At 36.7% G+C, this 27,775-nt stretch overlaps 1 protein-coding gene across 1 annotated transcript in view; it reads right to left on the reverse strand.

The window, feature by feature from the left end:
- LOC121437077 (trimethyllysine dioxygenase, mitochondrial-like) overlaps window positions 1-26,985 on the reverse strand; it is a 117,560-nt gene extending 90,575 nt beyond the window's left edge. The window contains exons 1-2 of the mRNA XM_041636928.1: window positions 26,874-26,985; window positions 17,883-17,914 (exon numbers count right to left, since the gene is read on the reverse strand). The gene's annotated coding sequence lies outside the window, so the exon portion shown is untranslated. The remainder of the gene's footprint in view (window positions 1-17,882; window positions 17,915-26,873) is intronic.
- Between the last annotated feature and the right edge of the window lie 790 nt (window positions 26,986-27,775).

Below are 27,775 nucleotides of genomic sequence, written 5' to 3' on the forward strand. Positions count from 1 at the left end.
CATTACTAGAACTGAAGGCAGCCATCAAACCACACACACTAATATTAGGAGACTTCACCACACCTCTCTCACCAAGGGACAGGTCAATCAGACAGAAACCTAACAGAGAAATAAGAGAATTAATGGAGGTAATGAATCAATTTGATTTAACAGACATCTATAGAACATTCCACCCAAATAGGAAGGAATACAACTTCTTCTCTGCAGCTCATGGAACCTTCTGGAAAGTTGACCACATACTTGGTAACAAAGCAAACCTCCACAGATACAAAAAATTTCTAGGGACCACCTGTGTCTTATCAGATCACCACAAATTAAGTTAGAACTCAAGAACATTGCTACCCCCAGAAAGCTGACAAACTCATGGAAACTGAACAGTCAACTACTGAACCACACCTGGGTCAAGGAAGAAATAAAGAAAGAAATTAAAGTCTTCCTTGAATTTAATGAAAATAAAGAGAAAACATACTCAAACATATGGGACACTATGAAAGCAGTCCAAAGAGGAAAGTTCATAGCACTAAGTGCCCACTTAACGAAAACAGAGAAAGCACACATTGGAGACTTAACAGCACACCTGAAAGCTCTAGAAAAAAAAAGAAGCAGACTCACCCAGAAAGAGTAGAAGACTGGAAATAATCAAACTGAGGGTTGAAATCAACAAAATAGAAACACAGAAAACAATCCTAAGAATCAATGAAACAAAAAGTTAGTTCTAGGAGAAAATCATCAAGATTGACAAACCCCTATCCAAACTAATTAAACAACAGAAAGAGAACACACAAATTAATAAGATCAGAAATGAAAATGGGGACATAACCACAGACACAGAGGAAATTCAGAGAATCATTAGATCTTACTCCAAAAGCCTGTATGCCATAAAACTGGAAAATGCAAAAGAAATGGACATTTTTTTTAGATAAGTACCATATACCAAAGTTAAACCAAGACCAGGTGAAAAATCTAAATAGACCTGTTAGTCAGGAAGAAATAGAAACTGTTATCGAAAACCTCCCTTCCAAAAAAAGCCCAGGACCAGATGGTTTCAATACAGAATTCTACCAGAACTTCCCAGAAGAGCCAATACTTATACTCCTTAATGTATTTCACAATATAGAAACAGAAGAGTCATTGCCAAATTCCTTTTATGAAGCTACAGTTACCCTGATACCAAAACCACACAAAGACCCAATCAAGAGAGAATTACAGGCCAATCTCACTCATGAACATTGATGAAAAAATCCTCAATAAAATACTGGCAAACCAAATCCAAGAACACATTAGAAAAATTTTCCATTATGATCAAGTAGGCTTCATCCCAGAGATGCAGGGTTGTTTCAACATACACAAATCTATCAATGTAATCCATCATATAAATAAACTGAAAGAAAAAAACCATATGATCATTTCATTAGACGCTGAAAAATCATTTGACAAAATTCAGCACCCCTTTATGATAAAGGTCTTTTAGAGATTAGGGATACAAGGGTCATACCTAAATATAATAAAAGCTATTTACAGCAAGCCGACAGCTAACATCAAATTAAACAGAGAGAAACTCAAAGCCATCCCACTAAAATCAGGAACACGACAAGGCTGTCCACTCTCGCCATACCTCTTCAATATAAGTTCTAGCAATAACAATAAGACAACATGAGGGGATCAAGGGGATTCGAATTGGAAAGGAAGAAGTTAAACTTTCGTTATTTTTAGATGATATGATAGTGTACATAAGTGACCCCAAAAACTCCACCAAAGAACTCCTACAGCTGATCAACACCTTCAACAAGAATTCAAATTATGAATTCATTCGAACCAAAGAAATTAAGACTGGAAGCAATTAATAAAAGACTTGAAATAAAATTCAGAACATGAGGTACATGTTTCTTTTGCATATGAAATGATGCACTGTACTTAAATGTTAATATAATGTGTAATCCAGTATCCTTGGATCCTGGATATTGTGACAATGTAGCCACTTACCTCTTCAAGTAATTGTTTCTGTACCATTTTTTTGTACCATTTTCTCTCCTGTTAATTCAGAGCATTTATTTTAAATATATCAAAACTTTAGACATGTTGGGTGCTAGGAACATACAGGTACTGGAACTACATCAGTAAATGAAATAAATATTCATATACTCATGAAATAACTTTTAATAATCTCCCCTACATATAAACTGGCATCACCATAGAATTTTTCCTCAAGTAAATTACAATTCAATTCAATCAGCTGTATATGCCAGAGATCAATGTCTCAAACCTGGCACATTCTTTTTAAAAATTTCTTCTTCAAAGTCAATTATCCAGTCACGAGAACTTTTACCCATTAAATGATTCTGAACCCTAATTATATCACTACTTGTCATAATACTAGTCCAGGGTCATCATGATTTCTCACTCAAAAAAGATGAAACTGATCTATTACCCACTCTTTCCTTCTTATTTTGTATAGTGTGTGTAGAAAGTATAAACTAAACTAAAATAGATATATTTGAACAGATGCATGTAGGAAGTATAAACTAAAATAAAATAGATTCCTTTAGCCGGGCAGTGGTGGTGCACGCCTTTAATCCCAGCACTCGGGAGGCAGAGGAGGGCGGATTTCTGTGAGTTCGAGACCAGCTTGGTCTACAAGATCTAGTTCCAGGACAGGCTCCAAAACCACAGAGAAACCCTGTCTCAAAAAACCAAAAAAAAAAAAACCCCAAAAAACAACAACAAAACAAAGATTCCTTTGAAAGGATCATTAGGCCTTTTAGGATAAGATTCAATGTTCTTATAGTTTATATTATCACCTACTATATAGATACCTTTAATCCTCACATCTTCCTAATTATCTCATTATGCCTATTTAGCTATTCCAAAATACATTATTGCCTTTCTTTTTAAAATTTTTTTTTGCAATTACAATTATATAATTTCTTTTCTGCTTTTCTCCCTCTAACCTCTCCCAAGTACCCCAACCCCTGTTTTCTTACAATCAAAGTCTGTGAATGCTTGGGTGTCTTCCTCGATCACTTGCCACATTATTTTTTGAGACAAGGTCTCCCACTCACTAATCTGGAGCTCACTGGTTGTCTAGACTGGCTGGCCAGTGAGCCCTTGTAAGTCCTCCTGTTTCTGTCTCCTCAGCACTGGGGTAATAGTCATGTATCACTATGCCTAACCTTTAATATGGGTGCTGGGGATTGAATTCAGGTTCTTATGCTTGTATAGCAAGCACCTTATTTATTGATCCATTTCCTCAGCCCCTCATTCTTTTCTGTACTCAAACACCTAACACTGTTTCTAGAAATTAATAGGTTTATAGGAATTTCTGATGATATTTTATTTGTGCTCTAACAAATATAGCTTGACTGAGGATCAGAGTGTGAAATGAGCCACTAGTTAGCCATAGAGGCCAGGCAGTGGTGGCACACACCTTTAATCCCAGCACTTGGGAGGCAGAGGCAGACCAGTCTCTGTGAGTTCATGGCCATCCTGGGCTACACTAGATCGATCCAGCCTCAAAGAGAAACAGAGCCATGTGGTGGGGGTACACACCTTTAATCCCAGTACTTGGGAGTCACATGCCTTTACTCTCAACATTAGGGAGGTGAAAACAGGAAGAGATATGGCTGGACAGATAGAGGAATATAAGGTGGGAGGAGACCGGAGCTCATTGAATTTAGACAGACAATCAGTAGAGACAGGATTTCTCACCCATGCATTCAATCTGAGGTCTTAAAAGAGATAGAATACCTCATTCAGTCTGAGGATTTTGTAGAGGTAAGAACTAGTGGCTGGCTGCTCTGCTTCTCTGATCTTTCAGCTTTCACCCCCTAATACCTGACTCTGAGATTTTATTATTTTTTTTCTTTTTAAAAAAATATTTATTTATTTATTTATTATGTATACAATATTCTGTCTGTGTGTATGTCTGCAAGCCAGAAGAGGGCACCAGACCCCATTACAGATGGCTATGAGCCACCATGTGGTTGCTGGGAATTGAACTCAGGACCTTTGGAAGAGCAGGCAATGCTCTTAACCACTGAGCCATCTCTCCAACTCCTGAGGTTTTATTATTAAGACCAATTACAATTCGAACTACAGGAACTGGACTGAATTACTCTTCCAGTTTAATGGACTCTTTAAAACTGATAGGCTGTTTGCTTTAAATCTTTACCTTAAAAAGTGATAAAAAATACTGACTGGTCAAGCCAAGGTAAGGATTCTAACAGGTCATCGACAAATTCTTGTTTTGCCTATAGAATATTAATTAGCATGATCTGAATATCATTTATTAACACACAATTATATTAATTATATAACCTATATTCTGTTGCCTCGAGGGTTATCATAAAAGAAATGTTAATAAAATTATATTTACTTATTCATTATATATACATATAAGTATACATATGTATTATGCCACACTGCCATAAACAATCTGTAGTAAACTTGTCACAAATAAAAATGAGGTTTAAATTGATACCCTTGCAATTTTTAATTGAAAATCTGTCCTAAAATTTAACTTAAGTGATATTCAGCACACTTGGTTAATAGACTGAAGATTTCTACTTTTTCTTTGTTAAATTTGGTAATATGTTTACAGAAATCTAGTCATATAGCATTGTTACTTAATTTCTTTGATCAATGAGAGTAGTTAAATAGCATCATATGAGTTAAGTTACCCATGTTAATAGACCATGATTCTTCTAAGATCATAGAGTATTTCTTTCAAATACCAATCATTTTGGTACATGTCACTTATATTTATCCTTATTTTATATCCTTTTGCTTTTGCACACACACATATCCACACAGACATGGAACTAGAAGATTATTATAAACTTTCAACACAATCCTATAAATTTATTCTTTTTATTTAAAAAATGATTTGCTATTTCATATTCAAAATTACTTTTGAGAACTTCTTAACTTTGGGGATTAACATTATCTTAATGTAAATTAAGGTCCAATAAGTATCAATCACAATAACAGAAATTTTTGGAAAATAGCCATAACTAGAAATTCTAGTCAGGGTAGACAATTACAGCATAGGTCAATTGGGATCTTTTCATGGTTATTATGATGAAGAACCATTATCTCTGAAAGGCATTAAGCCAAGAAACCATTTAACTCCTGTCATTTTTTTCTTCCAAATGTCTTTCAGAGTTGCCCTTCTCTTTCCATTTTTATAGATACCTTCATCACCTCATACCTGGACTACTGCCATAGACTAGATGGTTTCTCTGCCTCCAGTCCATTCATATTCCAATCCATTTTCTATATTATTGCCAGATTAATCTTCTTAAAACACTTATGTCATGTCACTCTCCTGCCTAAGAACTAGCTTAAATGTCACCATATTTATAACACATTCCCAGCTCTCTTAGGAAGAATAACTGCCCACTCAGTGTCTTTACAGGCCTTTCTGTGCATACACTTAATACTGATTTTTCAATTTATTCAACAACAGTTTCCTCGATTTTCTTTTGCCATTTTTAGTTAGATCCTTGAGAGAAGATACAGGTTTGGCTTAACCATTTTCAATGTCTCTGAAGAGTTCACAAAGATAGACCCAGCTCAAGACTATCTCACATATATATATATATATATATATATATATATATACATACATATATATATACATATATATATACATATATATACATACATACATACATACATACATATACTGTACCTACCTTGATCTTTCTCCTTCATTCTTTCTTATCCTCCAGGTTTCAGATTAAACACCAATTTACTGCCAAATCTTTCCTAACAGTCTCATTAACTAATTATTTGAGAAAATATTCTTTACTAGAGTTGATTATACAATTTAAGTATTTATTTAAATATCACATAGTACTTTATTAAATATGTATAATTTTGTATTTTATATATAATTGAAATTAAATTAAATTTTAAAATAAATATATAAAATTAGTCTATTAATTTTAACACTTACTAGGTACATAACTAGTATCCAGCATTGTTTCCATCCAACACTTGCTATATATCAGTGAATAAAACAAATATAAATTCCTGCTTTCTTAGTCATCTATAAAGTTTATGCCTGAAACTCATGCAATTGTTACAAAAATGAAAATAATTCATAACTTTTCCATTTAAAATTTTGGCAATTTCATCTAGGTATACAGTATAATATTATGAAATTCATCCCATATCATTCTTTATTGTTCCTTGCCACTCCTGCTGAATTCCTTCTTCATCTCAACTAGTTATGCTACTTTCATGTCTCTCCTTTTTTTGGTGCATACCTTATTCAGATAGCCATGGCTACTATATTTTCATGATTGCAATGGTAGCATCATATCCAGAACACAGTGTTTCATAGCACTTCTTCCCATCCTTTGACTCTTACAATCTTTCTGCCTCCTCTTACATGAAGTTCTCTGGGGCTTAGAGATATAGATGTTTGTTTAGGGCTGAATATTCAATAATCAATTATTCTTAGCACTTTTATTAGTTATGAGTCTCTGCATTAACTGTTGCCCACTAATAAAAGAAGCTGTTCTAACAGGCTGAGAACAATACTTGTCTATGGATATAAATATAAGTACTCAGAAGGAAGTTTCAGAACATATCCTATTAAGTAAAACATTTGTAGTAGGTTTTCCCTAGGGTTTGTGACTTTCCTAGCAATAGGATTTTAACTAGTTTTACAGCACCAGACATGTATTCCCCTCTGTGGAGGAGGTCTTGACTCCACTCAGAAAGCAGTCAGTTGTCCCCATCATCATTATTGCACCAGTGTACAATTCTTGTCTGGCAGGTCGTATTGTAAAATACAGTGTCCACATCTGAATAAAACTGCTAAGTATTTCCATCAGCAGTGTGAATGACATCTTCTGTCACTATGAAAACTACCCAGTAGGATAGAATTATCCAGTTTAATTTATTTATGTCCTATAACATATGTAAATGTATGGTTCCTTCAGCAATATTGTCTTAAAATCTAGTTCTAGTGGGTAACGAAGAGTGACAACAGTAGCCTGTATTGTTTTGACCGGTAACTCACAAGGAAGCATTTTGTACCTGACACTGAAATTTTCATTAATAACCATGATTTCTGGGAGTAGCATTGTCTATTCATGCAAGGTATCTCTGTTCAAATTTATTTTGAAATTATTGGTGTAGGAAGTCCTTCTGTCTTATGTGTTGCTTTTATTGGTTAATAAATAATGTTGCTTTTGACCAATGGCTTAACAGAGTAAAGTCAGACAGAAAAATCCAGAGATGTAGAGAAAGCATAGGCAGAGTTGGGGAGAAGCCATGTAGCCACCACAGGAAACAGATGCCCCTACCACAGCATGCTGAAATGTTGCTCATAGGCCACAACCTTTTGGTGATGCACAGATTAATGGAGATGGGTTAGTTTAGAATATAAGAGCTAGCTAAAAATATGCTTAAACTATCGGGAAAATGGTATTGCAAATAATATAGATTTCTGAGTGATAATTTCAGGTCTGGGTGTTTGTGAGAACAAACGAGCGGCCTCTGACTACAAATTATACTTTATAGTCGGCTTATAAAATATAGTTTTTGATATGACTTTTTCATGCATCCTTAGTTTCAGTTAACCCTCCATCCCACTTTGTCCTTTTAACTACCATAGCATTTAAACCTTTCATGCCTAGTAATCTTGTTCAACTGCTTTTAATATCACATGTTTTACTATTCATTCTCCTAAGGCCTCCTTTTTACTTCTGTCTCATGGCTCTTTTCTTATTTCCTGATAGCTACAAACAATCCAACTTAAACCACAGAAATCTAAAAATTTGAAGGTAGAATCTATATGTGAGAAAAAACATCCAGCACTTAAGTGAGTTTATGATTTTGTGTTTGGTCTATATTCCCAGCTATCCCAGGGCATATGTGGTCAATGGGTTGGACATACCTACTAAAAAGAAAGTAGATAAAAATAAGTAGAATATATAAATTATATAGTAATTAAAAGGTAATAAAAGAGCAAGACAAATCTGGGTATGGTAGCATATGTTTACCCATTAGTTAGAAGGCAGTAAAGGGGATCAGGAATTCAAAATCATCCTTGACTACCTTGTAAGTCCAAGGCCAATCTTTTCTACAGGAAACCATTTTCAGTGGAGTTGGACTTTTAACTATCTTGGTCAGGGTACAATTCACTAAGAAGGATGACAAACAGGAGAAAAAGTGGATCAAAAGAAAAGTTAATAATGAGGATATCCGAGGTAAAGCAAGTTTTAGATGACAACCAGTGCAAAGGCTCTAAGTTCTGATCATTTGTTGGGACCAAAGAGTAGCAAAGAAGACAATATGGCTGAAGTTCAATAAGAAGAGAGAAGTCAGAAAGGGGGCTGGTTGGGCCAGATTAGATTAAAAAAATAATTATGACAGAAAAGGAAGACCATTTTAGGTTGTTTTTGTTTGTTTTTATTTTTCTTAGGAAAATAAGTTAACAGGTTGCTGTATTAAGAAACTATAAAATGGCTAAGGAGAGAGATTTATTTGTATGTTAATGCAATATTGCTGTTGCAGCAGAAATGCAGAAAAAATAGTAATGTAGACTAGGGTGGTAGTAGCAGATATGATGAAAAGGAAACCAAATCTGTACACGTTTGAAGGTACAGACAATATGATTTGATGATTAATTAGATATATAATGGGGAAAATGAGAAATAATGATCCAAGTTGATTGGACTGATAAACAGAGAGTAGAATTGTTATTAACCAATATAAGGAAAATATAGCTTTGCAGAAAAAGATAAGGATTTGATAGGGATGTTAAATTTGAGATATATCCTTGATTTATAAGTGTAAATATCAGAAAGGCAGCTAGTTATATGCATTTTGAGATCAAGAAATAAACATGAGCTAGTGATACAAAGTTGGGAGTTGCCCATTATTATTAAAAGTCACTGAATGAAACCATCAATGTAATTGGTGGATACAGGGAGAAGAAGAGGATCTACAATATCCTAAATACTTCCTCAAGGATCACTTTTACTTTTTTTCTGAGAATGCACTCTAAAACATAATTATACATTTATTAGTTCAAATTATTGTGGTTAATTGATTGTTTTTTGCAAGAAACCAAAATCCAAGGAGAGCAAAGATGATGTCATTTTCTTCAAAGTTACCAGTATCTAGTAATAACTACCAAGTAATGTATTGGGTTATATGAACTAAAGGAATGTTCATTGATGTGCGATGTCCTTCTGTATATGTGTTGCTTTTATTGGATAATTAATAAAGCTGTTTAGGCCAATGGTTTCACAGAGTAAAGCCAGGTGGGAAATCCAAACATAGATAGAGAGAGTACGTGAAGTCAGGTGATGCCATCTAGCTGCCAAAGGAGAAAGATGTCTGCCAAAACCTTACTGGTAGGAAACAGCCTCATGGTAATACACAGATTCATAGAAATAGGTTAATTCAAGATGTAAGAGCTAGCTAGAAATATGCCTGACTTATTGGTCAAACAGTGTTGTAATTAATATAGTTGCTGTGTGATTATTTGGGTCTGGATGGCTGGGAAATGAACGAGCAGTCTCCATTTATGTAATGATGCCTCTACATTTGGGGCTAGCTCATGTGGCTGCCACCCACATTGGATCTGGGTGCTTATATGCCTGCTCAGAGTTAGGAAGAAAGTAGCTGAGAGCCTCTCAGCAGCTCAGCACTCCCTGCCTGGGCAACCAACTTGATGGTGTCTGCCAGGTGTGCACAAACAGGAGAACATGGTGGATTCCTCCTGTCATACACAGAGACATTTCCAGACCACACAACATGCTGCATGAAAAATTTAGCTTTTACTCAGACAAAAAATAAAAAGGTTTCTGTTCTACACAGTGTTTCCCAGAGTTGAGGTGGTGAGCACAGCTCCCACCCAGCAGTCCCAGAGATGGCATGGTGTGGGAGTTCCTTCTTCTATGTGCAGCTTTCATTGGTTAATGAATAAAGAAACTGCCTTGGCTCCTTGACAGGGCAAAACTTAGGTAGGTGCGAAAAACTAAATGTCATGCTGGGAGGAAGAAGGGCAGAGTGTGAGAGAGAGATGCTATGGAGCCACCAGAAGCAGATGCTGGGAATTTTACCCGGTAAGCCACTGCCACATGGCGATACACAGATTAATAGAAATGGGTTAAATTAATATAAGAGTTAGCCAATAAGAAGCTGGAGAGATAATGGGCCAAGCAGTGATTTCATTAATACAGTTTCTGTGTCGTTATTTCAGGGCTAAGCTAGCTGGGTGGCCAGGACAAACAAGCAGGCCTCCTCTTACAGATTGGTGCCCATGTGGACAACTAAATCCACGTAAAACCTGAGAGGGCTTGAAAAGGAATTCTAGATGAAAAAAATACAGAGTTTAAACACAGCTTTCTTGCTGTTTGCTGGCAGTGTGCCACAGCTTCTTTTGGAGAGATTTTCCTGATCCAGCAACAGTAGCGGGGCGGGGGGCATGCTGTTTTGAAATGCAGGCTTTCTGGGCTATGCTGCTACTGCAACCTCTGGCTCTTTGAGGAGACAGAGCATTTGAATGGGGCTTGTGAGCAGACTGCTGCAGCTTTCTTAATGGCAACATGGAATGGCTGTGTGCCTGGAACTGGGACAGTGTGTTTGGCTCTCAGAGGTGTGAGTGGCTCTGCCATCCTGGGCTGGGCAGGGCAAGCAGGCGGTACCTTATTTGACCCAGTAATGTTGCAGCTTAGATTCTTAAGCACTTAGCATTTTAAAAGCACAAAGCAAAAGTGCTCCTGGACAGTAAAGAATTACAGATTCACAATAGGATTGATTCAGACATAAAAGAATTCTAAATGAGTCATAGTATTGGATAAATGTACTTAGGCTTGGAAGATAGAAGAAAAGGAGTATAGAGAGTCATAAAATAAAGTTAAGGCTTAAAAAGGGTAAAGTCTTTAAAGAGATAGAGTACAGATAGTCATAGATTAAAAGGAGTAAAGACAAATAAGTCAAATAAAGATGGAAAATTCACAGAAAGTCTGGATTATGTATATTATTGTGTTATCTTTGAATTTTTGACTGTGAAGGAGCTAAGTACAGAGAGACATTTCATTATATGGGCTGCTAAGCTAAAACACCATGTATATTATAAAGGTATCTTGACTTCAGAATTTGGGCTTAATAATAAGTTGCTTTGGAAAAGAAGTTCTTCTTTTGTTTCCACATGTGAGAACCTGTGGAATACTCCAGACAAATATGGTTTGATAGACCATGTCCCCCTGAAAGACTGCCATGAACACCCTCAAAAAATTAGTTCACCCAACTGCTGACTGAGATGAACCTAGCACAAAGGATATACCATTAAAGACCTGATTAACAGTGCCCCCAATCAGCAGGAAGAAGTATGAAAAAAAGCTACACCCATATTCCCAAATATTGTTTATAATTGTTTCTTTACATTTAAAGTATAGGGATGGATACTTTGCATTGGTATGGATCTTGGTTGATTGATACAAATTTAAGGTCAATTTTGTTATATCTATATTTCTCCTCTTGATTAAGGTATTATGATTGTATGGTTCATTTTAAAATGTAATGTATAATTAAGAAATATAGGTTAATAGATTGTCATCTATAATAGTCAAGATTGTAGTCATGTTAGTTAGGTTTCTAGATATATAGAGATATATTTCAGTTACTTAGGAATCCTTCAAATCTTTCAGAGACCTTCAGAATATAACATTTAAATGTTTTTAAAATTCAGGACTTTTCATGACAGTGAGACACATCTGCTCCTGGCAGCACCAATCTACTTCAAAATTTATTCCTAGCCATATCACTTAGCAAATTAAAGATTCATGTGCTCAGAAAAAGATAGAGATATACAGTAAAGACAGATTTACATTTTAAACACCTATAAATGGTTTACAGTGTATTTAAAAATATACATAGGTTTGGAAGAGAAAAGAAAAGGGATAGAGAAAGTCCTAAAAAAGGAAAAGAGAGTAGTAGGGTGTGGTGGTACACACCTTTAATCCAGCACTTGGGAGACAGAGGCAGGCAGATCACTGTGAGTTCAAAGACAGCCTGGTCTACAGAGTAAAATACACAGAGATATGCTATCTCAAAAAACTGAAAATTAAAAAATAAAAAACAAGAAATAGAGTTTTTAAAAAGCCACATATATATGGAAAATACACAAAGAGCCTGGATTATGTATATTATGGTGTTTCTTTTGAATTTTTGACTGTAGATAGATATTTAATTCTGGGGGTTCCTAAGCTAAACCAAATATATATATATATATATATATATATATATATATATATATATATATTAAGGGTATCTTGACTTCAAAATTTTGAGTTTAAGGATATGTTACTTTGGAAAAGAGGTTCTGCTTTTGTTTCCACAGAAGACAAGTATCTGTGGATTCCTTCCAGGCTAATGTGGTTTGATGGAACAAGACCCCTGAAAGGTCTCCACGAACCCTAAAACTACTCCACCCAACAGACAGCAGAAAGCACCTTGGAGAAAACTACACCCAAATTCTCAAAATAATTGTTTATAAATGTTTGTTTTCATTTTAAAATGGTTGGTTATACATGTTTAATGGTCATAGTCATTTTCCAAAATGGGGGGGGGGTGTGATACAGAGATGAATACTTGCATTGGTATGGATCTTGGTCTATTGATACAAATTTAAGGTAGATTTTTGTTACACTGTGTATATATACTTCTACTCGTTTTTAGGGTATTGTGTTTATGCAGTTCATTTAAAAATGTAATGTATAATTAAAAATTACAGATTCATAATCATTTATAATAATCAAATTTCCAGTCATGTTAGGTTTTCTAGATATAAAGAGACATATTTCAGTTAGATAATCTTCAATGCTTCAAAGACCTATGGAATATGGCATTTAAAATGTTTTAAGAATTTAGACTTTTCTCAACAGGGAGACATGTCTGCTTCTGGCATACCAATCTACTTCAAGAGGATGATGGGCATTGAAGAAGCTCCTTATAGAGTTTGTTAGTCATTTGGGCAAGAAACTGTGCTTGCCTGTATTACTTGATGATATGCAGTATGAACTGAACATGCAGGACCCACAAAAACATGACTGCTGAAGTTGCCTAAAGAAAGAGAAACAGTCCTTCAGGGTTCCTACTTCATGAAAGAGTCTGCCAGACATTCTGCAGGACACAGAAGATACTATGGGGCTGTAGGCTATAGATGGATACCCCAACTTTGCAGAAGAACATTGGGTGACAGTCCAGGCAGCATGATGTCTCTGTCAATTTGAGAACTTTGGAAGTTGCTTACAATACACTTCCTGTTTACTTAGGTAATAATATATATCCTTCTGGGGCCTGTGAAGAATTGAAGACAGATAGTTATAGTTTTCCTTAGTTATGATAAAAGATAAATTAGATATGAAACTTTGGACTCACAAAGACAGGATAGATGATAAGAGTATTTTCCTTAATTTGCAAAATGTAAATGGACTAAATATTGTAACTATAATTCTTGTTTAATAACTGTTTTGTATATGTAATTTTACTATGTTAAAGTTAAAACCTTTCTTTTTATTCAGACAGAAAAGGAGAGATGATGTGGGATGCCCTTCTGTATATATGTTGCTTTTATTGGATAATGAATAAAACTGTTTTGGTCAATGGCTTAGCAGAGCAAAACCAGGTGTGAAATCCAAACAGAGATAGAGAAAGAGGGTAGGTGGATTTAGGAGGACGCCATGTAGCTGCCAAATGAGAAAGATGCCTTACAGAACCTTACTGGTAGGCCACAGCCTCATGGTGCTACACAGATTAATAGAAATGGGTTAATTTAAGATGTAAGAGTTAGTTAATAAGAAGCCAGAGCTAATAGGCCAAACAGTATTGCAATACAGTTTCTGTGTGATTATTTGGATCTGGGTGGCTGGGAAATGAACAAGCAGTTCATTTTCATCAAGTTCTCATAATTCAATTCCGAATTGAGGTAAGGAAGTAAGTAAAGTATAAACAACAATTTTTGTTGAGAGAAGGGGGCAGTGATGATCCAGCAAGACCAAGCCTGTTTGAAAATAATCACTAGAGAACAGCTAGATATGAGATATACAGAGTTTACATATAAAACTTCCACAATTGTAATGCTGACAGCTACACTGATTTAAATCTTCTAAAATACAAGATGTCAAGCCAGGCATTGTAATGTATACTTTTAATTCCAGTACTCAGGAGGTTGAGACAGGCAGAGCTCTGTGAGTTTAAAGTTAGCCTAGTTTAAATGGCAAGTTCTGGGACAGCCAGGTATATATAGACATGGTCTCAAAATGAAACAAAACAAAAGATGCCAAAATAGAAATATACACATGCAAGAAAGTTATTGGAGTAAATCATGTGAAAGAATATGCAGAGAGAGTTTTAAAACTGGGACAGCCATCATATCATGATGCAGAGCTAATTTCTGAAGAAGAAGATGTAAGCAAGGTCTTAGACTGCAATGCAGTTGTATAGTTTCAGCAAAATTGTTGGAGAATCTTCAAGCCAAAAATGGTCATTAGAAGAATCTAGGTCTCCATGGAATGGTCTTCATTAGTATTCTTGCCTTGCTCATTCAGTATTTGGGAGCCATCCATGGAAACGGTGGCTTTGGCAGGAAAATAATAATGGATTAAAGAATGCAGAAGTTGGGCACTTGGCCAGCTACACTCTTTTTGGTTGGACATTTTAGAGGCACTTTATGGTGGTTACCACAAGAACTAAATTCAACACTGGTTGCCAGAACACTATGGGCCAAAAACATCTTCAAGCTATATGAAGTCTAATAGGGTCATCTATCAGCCTCTGTTCTTGCCACTAATAAATGCTTCCCCATCAATGCACAAGCAGTAAGATTTAAGGTACAAAGTTAGAACACACACAAAATTAACTGATTTGGATTTTAAAATGCACTGCCATATTCCTTCCCTGAGCTGTTTCCCCAGTCCCAGACCTATCCCTGGTCACGCATACTGTGTACCAGCTCAGTCTGGTAAATGTCCCAGATTCCCACCCAAACTTTCTTCACACTCCCAAGCCTATATCAGATAGTACAGATTGTGCATTAGCTGAAGCAGATCAAACTGGGAGTCACATTTGCATGCTTTCTTCATTACCACTGAACTGAAATAACTCCTACAACACCAATAAACAATGAGTACCAAGTGGCCACAGGACTAATCTACTAACTCTTCATACTAGATTTTAAGTCATACAAGCTTGGGCAACAGCAAAAGCAAATCAAATTTCCATATAACAGAGTCAGTCTAGAATCTCACATCAGACCCATAATCAATGAAAGAAATCCACAAACCCAGATCAACATGTGTGCAAGCAAGCACACACATACTATAAAAGAACAAGATAGTATTCTCCTCCTTATATTCACCAGCCCTGTAGAAATATGACTCAATCACAGTTACCTAGGTCAGGTCCTCAACCTGTGGTTGCAACCTTTAGGGGTTGCAAATCAGATATTTTGCATATCAGATATTTATAATAACAGTTATGAAGTAGCAATGAAATAATTTTATGGTTGGAGGGTCACCAAAACAGGAGGAACTATTTTAAAGGGCCACGCCACAACATTAGAATGGTTGAGAACCACTGAACTAAATGAACACCAGGAAATGAAAAAAATCAGGATTTTAAAACTGCATTCAAAAAGAGACAGAAATGCTGAAGAAAATTCAAGCTGAAATGAAGATGAAGTTGAAAACATTAATAACCCAAGTAGAAAACTCAGAAGAATGCTTTGCAGGAATCAATCAAGTAGAAAATAGAATATACAGACTTGAAGATAAAGTAGAGGAATTAAACCACAAAGCAAATATGAAAAATAAAATACATAAAAGGAATTTTAAAAATCCTAATATTCATATGGAAGCAATAAAGGCCCCTGCATAGCCAAAGCAATTCTGAGCAAAAGGACCAATGTTGGACGGATTACCATACCATATTTTAAGCTATATACAGAGCTATAGTAATAAAGAAAAAAGCATTGTGATGGCAAAAAAACAGACATGTAGACCCACAGAACATAATAGAACACTCAAACATGAGTGAATGTAATTAGAATCCTCTGTTATGGCAAAGATGCTAAAAATATACACTGGAGGAAGGAAACACCATTTTCAACAAATGATATTGGGAAAATTGGATGTTCATATGTAGAAGAATGAAATTAAAGCCATGTCTACCATCCTGCATAAAATCAACTCCAAATGGATCAGAGACCTTAATGTGAAACCTGAAACACTATAACCAATAGAAGAAAACATAGGCAGTACCTTACAAGATAAATGTATAGTAAATAACTTTATTAAAAGAACTGTATTTTCTCAGGAATTAAAGTCAATAATTGAAAAATAAGACCTCATAAAACTAAAAACTTTATATCCTAAGAACTTGATTTCCTCCTATGCAGCTATGTTCATTATCACTCTATTTACAATAGTTAGGATATGGAAACTACATAAATGATCTTTAACTGATGAACAGATACTGAAAATGTGGTACATATACAGTGGAATCCTATTCAGCTGTAAAGAAAACTGAAATCATGAAAGACTCAGGAAAATAAACGGATCTGGAAAATATACTGAGGTAACCCCCACTCTGAAAGAGCAATGTCACATGTTCTCTCTTATTTGTGGATCCTTGTTCCAAATCTTTAGATTTGGATATATAACCTGAAGTAACTGAAGAAGCAAGAAAAGTAGAAAAGGAACATGGTGGGAGTAGGGGATAAGAGCTCTAGGTGTGGGGTATAATAGAATATTAGTTCTATGAAGAGGGAAAGGAGAAAACAGGGAGGGGCTTTAATTGTGGAGGAGTAAGGGTAATACAGAAAGAAAGGCAGGAAAGAGAGATAAATAACACTAAAGATGCTTGAAAAAACATATAAAACATTTTAAAAGTTTACTTAAACACAAACACACACAGTTTAAATAGAAATATGCCACATGGGATGATAATGCTCTCCCCAACAACCATTATTATGTAAAACAAACAACAAACAATAAAACAAAGAAGCCAGCCATGGAAAACTTCCCTTCAACTTTTTGGTAAGAGCAGATCTAAGAGACTAATAAAGTAACATAGACTCTTGATCACCTACCAGAACTTGAGTGTAAGATCCTATTGCTGAAGACACTGCATACTTTAGACACAAAATTTGCAGGGACAGAACTGGAAATGATATAGAAGCCTCCTCCCTGAGGACAAATTCTCATCGTATCAGAAGGTGCTATGCAAGCTGTCAAGGGAGAAAAAGGAATCAATAGCCCCACCTAGCTGTTAAGCCTGCAAACCAGGACAATGACCAGTTAGCATGGCATCCCCACTAGTGCAATAATGGCAATTATATTTCGAGGGTAACCAATAGACCTACTCAATAAGAGGAAAATTATGACTGGTATTGTAAAGCTAGTCAATTATCCATGGCTGGAGTGATCATAGACCCTGGAGAACCTACCACTGCCATTTTCCTAAATCACAATCTCTAACTGTATTCTAAATACTTATAGGTAAGTGGAGTTAGTTCTCACCCCAATCAAAGAAGCTTATTTTTGTAGCATACAAAAGTTTCTACAAAGATCTACAACTTGTCCAAATATAGAGAACAAATGAGTATGGGGTGTCCAACCCCAATTAATAAGTCTACAACACAACCCCTATACCTAAGATCCAGGGAATATCATAGGAGAAAAGGGTGGAAAGGGTGTAAGAGCCAGAGTACCAAGACATATGCTACAAAACAGTGTCATCTATGTATGATAGGGAAGCTATACCCATGAAATCTCAGATTATGGTCACCTAAACAAGATCAGCATGAAACAACAGCAGTTGACATACTAATGTGGACTGAGGAAATTTTCACTCACCCCCTAGATGCAGAGCTGTGTACAATCAATGGCTGTAGAGAGAGAGAGAAGGGGGAAGAGGGAGAGAGAGAGAAAGAGAATAAGTTTTCTCTAGTATTGCAATCTTGTTTTCTCCTAATAAGCAATCCCAAGTGATCAGTCCTAAATGATTGTACATATAAGTAATAATAACTAGACTCAGTAGGTTGTATACTTGTTCAAAGTAAATAAAACACAATGCCAAGGTTTCTCCGTAGCTTTTTGGTTCCTGTCCTGGAACTAGCTCTTGTAGACCAGCCTGGCCTCGAACTCACAGAGATCCACCTGCCTCTGCCAAACCCTGTCTCGAAAATTAAAAAAAAAACCACAATGCCAGAATAGAAAGGTAGTTTCATGGTATGGAGGAGAAAAATGACAATCCAAAAAGAAAAGAACCATGAGATAAAGCAAACTGTCTTCGAGCATTATAGGATAATATATAATGAAGTTTAAAAAAAACAGAAATTAATGATAACAACTGACAAAAGCAGAGCTCAGATCTTTTTGGCATTAACTGAATAAATACTACTACATATACTTTAATGATGAGAATTTACTATGAGAAAAGAGTACACACAATACACACACTAGGAAATCATAAGGGAACTATTTTGGGAGATGAAGGGTGCCAATGGAAAGGGGAAGGATGGTGGAAGGAAGAGAATGAACACAAACAAATTCTATATTATTTGCAATACTGTTTGGCTAATAACTTAGGCATATTTCTGGCTAACTCATACCTTAAATTAACCCATCTCTATTAATCTATGTATTGCCATGAGACTGTGGCTTACTAGGTAAATTCCAGCATCTGTCATGGCTTCTCTCTGACTCCACCTTCTTTCTTCCAGCATTCAGTTTACTTTTCCCCACCTAGCTCTGTTCTACCCTATCACAGGCCCAAAACAGCTTCTTTATTAACCAATGGTATTCACAGCATACAGAGGGTAATCCTACATCATAACAATATATTCTCTTTCCCATTGTAGTAGGAGGCCGCTTGTTTGGCCTGGCTGCCCAGAACCAAAATAACCACAAGAAACTATATTAATTAAAACACTGCTTGGCTTATTATCTCTGACTTCTTTTTGGTTAACTGTTACATCTTAATTTAACCCATTTCTAGCAATCTGTGCATCACCACTAGGTTGTCACCTACCAGCAAAGTTTCAGCACGTCTGCCTCTGGCAGTTCCATGGCTTCTCTCTCTCCACCTTCCTTCTCCTAGTATTCAGTCCAGTTTTTCCACACCTTCCTAAGTTCTGCCCTATAATCAGGCCAAGGCAGTTTCTTTATTCATTAACCAACAAAAGCAAAATATAGACAGAGGGACCTCCCACACCATCCCATTCGTTGAAAGATTTCCTCTTCCCCATAGCTCCTTAACTAGTTCATAATGAGAAAGGTAACACAGAATCAAAAAGACAAGCATATCATATTTTCCCTCAAATACGAATGTTCTCTTTAAAGATTTAGATATGTATGTTTTATTTAGAATACCTATAGATGATAGGTAATTGCCAAGTTTCTTACCAAGTATATTAGCCAGGGTTCTATAGAAGAATAGAACTGATAGAATGAATATTCACATATGGAGTTTAAATAAAGTTACCCTATAATGGGGGGCCAATCACAACTAGATACCAGACATTACCAAATAAAACCCCTACTACTGTAAAAGGAGACTGTTCGTTTGGTTCCTGGCTGCCCAGACCCAAATAATAACACAGAAATTATATCAAATACAACACTGTTTGGCCAATAATTTAGGCATAATTTTAGCTAATTCTTACATCTTAAATTAACCCATAATTCTAGTCTGTGTTAGCCATGTGGCTTGGTACCTTTTATCAGTGAGGTATCCTTATCTTGTTTCTTCTGAGTCTGGGTGACAACTGCAGACTGAGCCTTTCATCTTCCTAGAATTCTCCTTGCCTGGTCACCCCACTTATATTTTCTGCCTGACTATTGGCCAATTAGCATTTTTTTGCAGTTCTAACATTTATTTATTTATTTATTTATTTATTTAGTATACAGTGTTAGTTTCTAATATTTATTTATTTTATTTATTTTTTTGTCTTTTTTTAAATTTATTTATTTATTAAGGATTTCTGCCTCCTCCCCTCACCCGCTTCCCATTTCCCTCCCCCTCCCCCGATCAAGTCCCCCTCTCTCATCTGCTCGAAGAGCAATCAGGGTTCCCTGACCTGTGGGAAGCCCAAGGACCGCCCACCTTTATCCAGGTCTCATAAGGTGAGCATGCAAACTGCCTAGGCTCCCCCAAAGCCAGTACGTGCAGTAGGATCAAAAACCCACTGCGATTGTTCTTGAGTTCTCAGGATTCCTCATTGGCTCTAGCCATAAATAAAGGACATTGAGCTTATAATTCATGTTCCTAGAGAAGCTAAATAAGAAGGTGAATCCAAAGACAAACACATAGGCATCCTCATGAATATTAACCTTCATCAAGCGATGAAAGGAGACAGAGACAGAGACCCACATGGAAGCACCAGACAGAAATCTCAAGGTCAAATCAGGAGCAGAAGGAGATGGAGCACGAGCAAGGAACTCAGGACCGCGAGGGGTGCACCCACACACTGAGACAATGGGGTTGTTCTATCAGGAACTCACCAAGGTCAGCTGGCCTAGGTCTGAAAAAGCATGGGATAAATCCGGACTAGCTGAACATAGCGGACAATTAGCATTTTATTAAACCAATACAAGTGACAAATCTTTACAGGGTACAAGACCACTATCACACATACTACCAAGAATGAGTTACCTCCTTTTTTGCATTTCTTTTTTTATTTTATTTTATTACTTTAAAAAAATACCAATCCAAATTCCCACTCCCTCCCCTCATCCACCTCCCGTCCCACCCACTCCACATAGCCTCTCACCCCACCCCCTTCAATCCTAAGAGCATGCTCCAATACTGAGTGGACTTAAGAGTTACCTCTTTTATAATTGTTGGCCAACAAGGTCCCATAGATCCCCAAACATTATATGCAACCAATGCTACTGTAACCCCCATGCCCCAGACCTTGTCACTAAGACCAACTAAAGACACTTATTGACGATACCACATACCTAAGTTATAGAACATCAAGAACTCTAGCTGCTACCCAATTGGAAGCTTCATCCTTACTGTTTACTCTTTATAAAATTTCCATTCTTCAAAGATGATTCCAAACCTCACCTCGCATAAACAACACAGATATTTATATTTTCTGATGGTCAATGGTACACTTTAAAAAAAAGCATTTCATTTACTGTGTGTGTGTGTGTGTGTGTGTATGTGTGTGTGTGTGTGTGTGTGTGTGTGTCGGGGGTGCACATATGGAGGACAGAGGCCCTATTCACAATAGCCAGGAAAGGGAAACAATCTAAATACCTTTCAACAGACAAATGGACAATGCACACCTGAAAGCTCTAGAATGAAAAGAAATCACACACAAAAGGAATGGATGGCAAGAAATAAACTCAGGGCTGAAATCAATGAAATAGAAACAAAAAAAATACAAAAATTCAATAAACAAAGAGTTCTTTGAGAAAAATTAGTAGGATTGACAATCCATTATCCAAATTAACTAAAAGGCAAAGGGGAAATATCCAAATTAATAGAATTAGGAGTGAAAGTGAGACATACCAACAGACACCATGGAAAACCAAAGAATCATGGAGACATACTTTAAAAACCTGTACCTCATCAAACTGGAAAAATTTAAAAGAAATTGATAATTTTCTTGATAGGCTACTCTTACCAAAGTTAAATCAATATCAAATAAGCAATTTAGATAAAACTATATCCTAGTGAAACATACGTAGTTATTAAAAAGCCTCTTAACCAAAAAAAAGCCTAGTGCCAGATGGTTTTCATGCAGAATTCTATCAGACTTTCAAAGAAGAGTTAACATCAATACTCCTCAAAATGTTCCACAAAATAGAAACAGAAGGAACACTGCCCAGTTCATTTTATGAGGCCACAATTATTCTGATACCCAAATGAACAGAGAAAGAGCATTACAGCAAACAGACTTATACTTAACATCCTCTACAAAACTCAACTCCAAATGGATAAACACATAAACATAAAAACAGATACAATGAACCTGATAGAAAAATTAAGTGGAGAATATTCTCAAACTCATTGGCACAGGAAAAGATGTTTTGGACAGACCACTGTTAGAACAGGCATTAAGATCAACAATTACTAAATAGGACCTCATGAAACGAAGAAGCTTCTGCAGGGCAAAAAACACTGTCATTCCAACAAAGTGGCAGCCTACAGAATGGATAAAATTTTTACCATCTATACATCTGATAGAAGGCTAATATCCAAAATATATAAAGAACTCAAAAATTAGATAACAAGAAAACAAAAAAATCCAGCTAAAATGGGGTACACCTGTGGAAGAAGGTAAAGAGGAATTGTGTGGGAGCCAGAGGGATTGAGGACAGTGGGAGAGCCTGGCTAACAGAATCAACTAAGCAGGGTTCAGGGGGGCTCACACTGAAGTGGCAATTGCAGAGCCCGTGTAAGTCTATGCTAGGTCCTCTGCTTATATGTTATGGTTGTTGGCTTGGTTTCTTGGGATAACTCCTGACAGTCGAAGTGGGGGTATCTTAGACTTTTTTTGCCTGCTCCTGTAACCCTTTTCTCCTAGTGAGTTGCCTTGCCCAACCTTCATGTGAGGGGTTGTTCCTGATCTTATTGTCTCTTGCTATTCAGTGCGTGGTTGATGTCCCTAGAAGGGCTTTAATTTTTTTTTGGCGGGGGTTAATGAGGGGAATGAACCTGGTGGAGAGGGGAGGTGGAGGAACTGGAAGAAGTGGAAGTAGGGGAAGCTGCTGTTGGGATATACTGTATGAGAGAAGAATAAATAATAAAAAATGGGGTACAGATCTAAACAGAGAATTCTCAAAAGAGGAACTCAAATCGTTAAGAAACACTTAGAGAATGTTTGACATTCTTGGCCACTAGGGAAATGAAAAACAAAACTATGCTGAGATCTCATCTTACACAAGTCAACAGAATGGCCAAGGTCAATAAAACAAATTATAGCTCATACTGGTGAGGATGTGGAGTAAAGGGAACAGTCTTGCATTGTTGGTGGGGGTGCAAATTTGTACAGCCACTATGAAAATCAGTGCAATAGTTCCTCAGGAAGATAGGAATTGAACTACCTCAAGGACCCGCTATATCATTCTTGGACATAAACCCAAAGGATGCTCCATCCTACCACAAAGACTGTTGCTCAACCATGTTTATTTCTGTTCTATTCATAATAGCCAGAAACTAGAAACAACCTAGTTGTTTCCCAACAGAAGACTAGATTTAAAAATATGTGGCATATTTACACAATGGAGTATTGCTCAGCTGTTAAAAATAATGACATCATGAAATTCATAGGCAAATGGATGAACTAGAAAAAATCGGGAGTGAGGTAACCCTGACCCAGAAAGATACATATTGCATGTATGTATTTGAATGTGGATGTTAGCCACTAAGTAAATGATAACCAAGCTACAATCCATAGATCCAGTGAGGTTAGATATAGAGGAAGAAACTAGAGGGTACAGTACAGATAGGTCTTGTTAGAAAAGAAAAATAAAATAGACAATATGGTTGAGAGGTGGGGCTGGAACTGGAGGATCAAGGGGGCTAAGGGAGGTAATATGGGGAGAGATAACTAAAATTAAGTGATGGAAACTTCATACAGTAGAGACTTCCTAAAATATTTACATATATGAAAGTCATCTGAAGAAAGTTACCAGATAATGGGGAAACAAAGCTCCCAACTGGCCATCGCTTGTCACCAAATGAAGCACTGGGATTGGCTTACAACTAACTAAGTTGTTGGCCAAAGGGGTCTCTTTCAATCCCCAAACAACCCAGGCTGCTGCCAAGGTTATTTGTTGTTCTCCACAAAATGACAGCAAGACCCAATTGCTGAGGACAAAACCAACATAACTCATTGAACATAGAGAAGTTGAGCTGATGGCCTACATAGAGTCTTCACTCCTATGTTCTAGTAATTTTGGTACAGGAATGCACTTGCACATTACCAAAAGAGAAATATATTACCAATCCAGACACAAATACTTTGATACACAATGTTATCCTGCCTGAATGATATGCTAGGGCAATGGTGGCACAAAGCTTGTGGAAGTAACTAACCAATATCTGATTTAACTTAAGGCACATTCCACGAGATGGAACCCATAGCTGAGAGCTAGGGTAAAACCAAATACTACTGGTCTAAACAACAATGTAGTGACATCTAATGATATTCTGCTATACTCAGATCAGTGCCTTGTTCAGTCATCATTAAAGCTTCCTCTTTTGGCAGATGGAAACAAAGACAGAGACCCACAGTCAAGCAATATGCAGAGAATGAGAGACCTCAGAACACTCAGCCCTAAATGGGAAGTATCCATCAAATCCTTCCCCACAGGGTTCCTTAAAGAAGAGGTGGAAAGAGTGTAAGACCCAAGAGGATAGAGTAGGAATTGTTTCCTTTGTTGAGCAGAAGCTTTTTTTAGTATCATATAATTCTATTTGTCAATCCCTGGAATTATTCCCTGTGCTATTGGAGTCCTTTTCAGAAAGTCCTTACCTATACCTATATACCGATGTGTTTCCCTTTGTTTTATTTTCTAGCAATTTTTGAGCTTTATTTTAAGGTTTTTGGTTCACTTTGAATTGATTTGCATACAGGGGAGAAATATGTTTCATTTTTCTACATGTGGATAGTTTTTTCCAGTCAAAGAGGCTGTCTTTTCTTCAATATGTTTTGATTCCTTATGCAAAATTTAGATGTTTCTTTCTGGAGCCTTTATTGTATTCCATTTGTCTACATGTCTATTTGTATACTAGCTCACACTACAAGAAAAAAATGTAATTGTTTTTGAAAAGGAAAAATAATACAATTGAGAAGGGCAAAAATAATTCAAATTTCTCATACACAGATGGTGGTTAATGTGAATTTTCTGAATGTAAAAAATGTTGCAGCCCTTTCAGAAAAGTCTATTATTCTGAATGTAAAAAATGTTGCAGCCCTTTCAGAAAAGTCTGGCAAATTATACAAAGGAGTTTCAATATATAATTATACATGAATATACTGTGTTTTGATTACATTTTGCTGGCTTGAAATTTGGAGGGTAGAAGAGAAATGGAATGATTTTTAAAATATTCATGATGTGGAAGTGACAAAACTCTATACTGGCTAGAAACAGATGATGGAGAAGGGTGAGGATGCCTCATAACTGAGCATGTTTAAGGTCCAATTCCTGTCTCCCTCCTATGTTGCATTTCTATGTTCCTAAGGACAGTAAGTGGGTTGTCCTAGCACAGAGTAGGCATTCACTACTTAACGGAGTATGAGGAATACAGGAAAACAGATTAAAAGAGCAAAAATATGGCTAACAAAACAGTCACCAGTGGGTCCTTCCAAACAATCAAGCCTAAAGTCACCCTCAAGACCATTCAACAGATGTTCAGCACCACCCGCCTGAGACCATTCAAGAAGCCATTTGTCCACTTTTTTACTCAGAAGAATATCTCCCTTCTTTATCAGCCACTTCTTGCCTAGAACTCGCAGGTGTGGCACAGGCTGGGCTTTCCCATGATTCTCTCATTGCTTTCAGTCTTTGCATGGAACAATAGGAGCCTCAGTTTTAAAAGGCAGAAAACACAGCTGCTAGAAAAAGCTTAGACACTGAACGGATATTTTGCTGCCATTCTCAGAGTTGACAAACAGAGGCAGAGTAGTACTGACTCCTGAGACAGACACCAAGACAAGGAAGCTATCTATTTGTTCCAGTTTTTATTTCCAAGAAAGAAGTAGGAGGAACACACAGTAGAAGTCCTCAAACTCTACTAGAGCGAACATTCTGTTCATCACACTGCTTATGAGATAATGTATAACTTCTTTAATATTGTGGTAAATTATATTTTCTTTTCATGGTTGTTCTACAATAAGGACGACTTGGAAGACCCAATATTTGTCCAAAGAGTTCATATTACTTCTGTAACTTTGTAGTCACTTACCTAATGTAAAATGAACTGCTTTTAAGTTTTAACCAAAGTGTATCCTGCTAAAATGCAACAATAAAATAAGACCACTGTAGGATAATGGATTATTGAAGTGCTCCTAAATAGGAGAGTTCAGCATTTTTATTCAGTAATTAAATAGTGAAACTTAAAACTATTTTTTTCATGAAACTTACTGGTGGTATATTATGTTTATTCAGTACATAACATTTTGGACAATAATTTTGTTTAAATTTTTTACTAATAAAGTATTCATAAGAGCATTTTAGAGTTGATATTCAATTCGTGCACTAAATGAATATTTCCAATAGTTTAGAAAGGTTCTTCATAGTTTATTTCAGAACAGAAAGAAAGGTTTCTAGCCTACCTTCTCCCAAGACTTATTCTGCAACTACATTGACAGCCCTGATCTGGGTAAGAGGTGCACACTAAGGGTAAAATCTGGTCAGAGAACATTAGTGAAAATGAGAGAAAGACAGCAGCGCTGTAAATTCTTGCAAAAGCAAGTTTCCTCCCTCAGCTTCATGGCTGAGCAAAATGAGGCATGCTGAACTGTAGAGGCCAAATGAGTGGCGAATTCAGGGCTGGAAGGTCTAACCGACTTTGAAAACATGTATACTGGGTGTCATTCTCAAACGCAGCTTGCTTCAGCTGTTTCACAGTGTTAGGTAGGCCCAAAAATGCCCTATGCTGATCGCCAGGACTGTGTCGCAAAACTAGCACAAATCGTGAGAACAGCCTTGCAGTAAGGAAAGAAATGTTTTCCTCAGTCAGTGTAAGGTTAGTATTATCAGCCTGGGATGGGGTTTGGAGCCGCCACTGCCCACTGTGCCAGGCCCCAAAGCCCAAGATGAGGTGAACCCGTGGGTCCTGGCCACCTAAGACACCCCTTCCCAGACCCGAGCAGCGGCACCTACCTGTGCTGGAGGTTGCGACACAGAAGTTTGCGGAGACAAAATCAAGCAAAGAGTGGCTGAAGCGCAGCCTAGTCACTCCTTTTGCTTTTTACTACCCAGCCCCCAAGGCAGACTGACTCCCTTTCCCCCTCCCCCAGCCTGCTCTAGCCTTGCAGAGACTTTTAAGGCCCCGCCCCGCTCCTCTCCTTCCGGACTTGCAGGAGTGGGAGCCTCACGGGGGCGCCTTTAAAGACTAGATTCCAGAAAGATCAGTCAAGTGCTCTAGTTTCATTGAACAGGTTTGGAGGTATAATAAGAGAAAGATGGGTCCAGGATATTAAAATGCACGTAAAATTCTGGTTGCCTTCCTGCTATTTCTGTGCTCTTCTATAATCTGGTTATGCTAATATTAATAGTAGTTTATCGAGGTTTTGTAAGAACTAAATTTCTTACATTATCTTTCCATGTGTCTCATCCCTCACTACTGGATTTCCATACATTCGGAAGAGCATTTTGAATCAAAGGCCCAGTTACAGTGCTAATATAGTGAGATTTAGAAGAGGAATAAACCACAAGGAATGAGCAACCTTGTGTGAATGAAATTTAATAATAATGCATAATAAAAAAACTAAGAAATGAATCATGAAATAATATGTCATAAAGGTACAAAAATAGTTTGCCAATCCAACATCAACAGAAGAAGAAAACATTTTTATTATTACTGAGGCTTTCAATATTTCTCTATGGTTTATCCTGGAATTCTTTCTGTCTGCAGTTGTTTATTTGGAAAATTGATATTCTTTTTTTAAAATTCAATTGAGGTATTCCTCTGTGATTCTTGCACTGTTATTTTCTATGTAAATATATATTCTACTTTATCACTCAGTGATATGCTTCACATATCAATTATTCTGGACTATAAT

The sequence above is a fragment of the Microtus oregoni genome, unplaced genomic scaffold (assembly GCF_018167655.1).
Source record: "Microtus oregoni isolate MIOR12 unplaced genomic scaffold, Mior012 000050F_ref0000143, whole genome shotgun sequence".
NCBI lineage: Eukaryota > Metazoa > Chordata > Mammalia > Rodentia > Cricetidae > Microtus > Microtus oregoni.